The following is a 2,990-nucleotide window of genomic DNA, read 5'->3' as shown; positions in this document are numbered from 1 at the left end:
TTCTGCTCACAGAGGGGATGAATGGCTCTCTGTGTCTCTGTCAGCAGGCTGTCAACACAGAGGAGCCTATGGGGTCGACTTACAAAGGGCATGGTCAACAACAACTCAGAAAAACACATTAAAGCTCATTTATTTTGCTGCTTGAAACTCAATCAAATACCACATTTTGGAATAGAGACAGCTCAGTTCCAAGAACACAAGTGTCCGTAGTGGATACAACTAGTATGTGCAGCATGGGAAAACTTTAAGAAGTGTTTCAGGCTCTCTCGCTGGGTTGATGACAGTGAGGTATTTGCTGACTTCCACTCTATGTAACACACAGGTAGATCAACATCACTTTTCCTTCCATCGTAAGCTCACGCTCAACATGTAGCTACTTCCACAGAAACAACTCAAACACAGTTTTACTCAGGAAAAGTCAGTTTGACAGAGCTGGAAAAAAAACAACAACACTGTACACCACCTACCCGGCACTGGATGGTAGACAGAGAGACACAGCCACTCACTGGTGAACACAGTAGATCATTTACCAGCGAAAGTGTCAGATATTCCCTCAGGAGTCGGAAGAGACCAAAAATAGAAATAAAGGGTGTACTGGATTTACATTCTTGGGGCAGAACTGCAAACGAGTGATAATAATGCTCCGTATATGTAAATAAGCAGCTGTTTGTTCCACATGTCAAAGGTGATGATGTGTGTGGTGTATGTGTGTGTTCACATCTTGTTCCCGCTGCCCCCAGGTGACCAAAAAAATCATTTATTGCACATTTAAGTTAAATAAACCATCTAAATCTCATGAAAGTGAAGCATCACTAAGCTGAAAACAAAGGTGGTTTTCTTAGCTCATGGCAAGTCGATGTTTCAGAGGTACAGGGTTTTCACAGGACAGCAGCAGCATTTCACATGAGAAATCCAAAGATCACCATGTTTATGTGAATTTATCACATGTGAAATACTGTTTCACACGCACAGTTTTACCTATTACCCTCAAAATCGCATACAAATAAGTTTTTTTTTACATGTGACGTCTTACAAATGGAAACAATCTGAAAAACACATTTGCCTTGCATTTGTGAAATTCTTTGATTAATATGTGAAATTTGTTTCACATGAACATCTGCTTTTTAGTAAGGCTGTGTTAACTCAGTATTTTCTTAACTATGAGGCCCCAGTGCCAACCCCTGCTTTGGCAAACTTTATCATCCAGCTTCCATGAATGCTCTCTGGTCTCCGATAGCTCTCCTTTATCAGCTCCAGTTTAATCTTTCTGGTTGATCAGAAAACACGAGCTGGAATTCATCCCTGTGTTTTTCTGAGAATCCCAATGGTCTATGACGGGGGCTGTTTTGCAAGCAGGGTAATAACTCTCAGCCCTCTTCAGCTTAGCTGCAGTGAGAGGGTCATACTTAACCTCTTTAGACCTAAAATACCTTTTGGGAGGAATTGTGAAAAATGCATGGTGTGCCATGATCCCAAAGTCTATATCATGAAATACATGAAAATGTGCATTAAGTAATGCAAGAGGCTTGCTAGAATTTTCCATTTGATATAATGTTTCAGCAATAAAATGTTTGGATTGAACATTTCGTTCAGGGTAAACAGGCCTCAGCTTCAGTGAGACATTGAAACAAGCAGATACTGAAATTTATATGTGTGTGTGTGTGTGTGTGTGTGTGTGTGTGTGTGTGTGTGTGTGTGTGTGTGTGTGTGTGTGTGTGTGTGTGTGTGTGTGTGTGTGTGTGTGATCAGTCACACAAAAAAAGTCAAAAGTTATTTTGTTAAAGATATGCAGTTGCCTGAAGATATTCAAGGTGAAATCTGACAGGAGAAGACAGGGATGCAGGGAAGTTGGATGGGACCGACATTAGGAGAGTGGTATAGGGTGGAGGTGTGTGTGTGTGTGTGTGTGTGTGTGTGTGTGTGTGTGTGTGTGTGTGTGTGTGTGTGTGTGTGTGTGTGTGTGTGTGTGTGTGTGTGTGTGTGTGTACGTGGAGGCAGTTTGCAGCAGCACATAATTTGTGTGCTATTTTTAATCAGTACACAGAGAAAAAGAAAACAGGCGTGTGTCTGTGTTAAACTGTGAGCAGCCCAGCAGAGGGAGAGGATTTACTGAGAGCATATGAGCTCATTTCTACACGTTTCTCAGGCCTTTAAATCACACTGTCTCACTGAACGGCCATCTGTTAATGACTTTACCACCAACTTTGTTCCCATCACTCTACACCCTTCTGACTGCTGTATTGTCAGAACCTGTATACACACTTTACAGGAGATATTGCACGCTGATCCTCGTTCATATTCATCTAATGCAGCTGTTATCAGCTGACTTTGGAGCTCAGAAGATGTTCACCCTCCCTTCTTTTCAATATCACCTCTGAGTCAGTGAGGCAGTCAGTAATTCGTCCCTTGTCTTGTGGTTTGAAATTCAAAGGACAACTGTTTAATAAAATGATACAGCCGTAAATGTGAATGGGCCTTGAATAACTGAGTTGCTGTCGTCCCTGCCATAACTTACAGCAATAACAAGGTCTGTGTTAAGGAGCAAGGAGAAAGAGGAGGGTGGGTGACAGGGGGTTTGTGTATGTGTGTGTGATTGGGGCGGTTGTAGAGATAGTGCCCAAGGGCAGTGTGAGTAGAAGGAGAGCGAGCAGAGAGAAGGTGAGGGAGTAAATCTGCTCCGTGGCTTCCCCCAGCGTCAGGTTTATATGTGTGCGAAGCGTGCAGTGTGCTTCCAGGGGTTTCCATGCTGTCACAAAGACCCCTGTGAGACCAGCTTATTTACCCTGCAGTAAAACCCGAGAGGGAGTATACCCTGCAGTAAAAGTGGAGAGGGGGCTCAGTGGAATTAGATTTAGGGCCGCCTCCGGCTCTCCATTCTATGTGTGCCGTCGGGGAAAACCCACTCTGCTGCTCTTATTCCGTTGTTCAAATTGAGTTATGTTGTGTTCAGAGTCAAGGGGGCAAAATGTGTCATATAACATGCAAACAAG

The sequence above is a fragment of the Chaetodon trifascialis genome, chromosome 13 (assembly GCF_039877785.1).
Source record: "Chaetodon trifascialis isolate fChaTrf1 chromosome 13, fChaTrf1.hap1, whole genome shotgun sequence".
Classification (NCBI taxonomy): domain Eukaryota; kingdom Metazoa; phylum Chordata; class Actinopteri; order Chaetodontiformes; family Chaetodontidae; genus Chaetodon; species Chaetodon trifascialis.
This window is presented reverse-complemented; position numbering follows the sequence as displayed.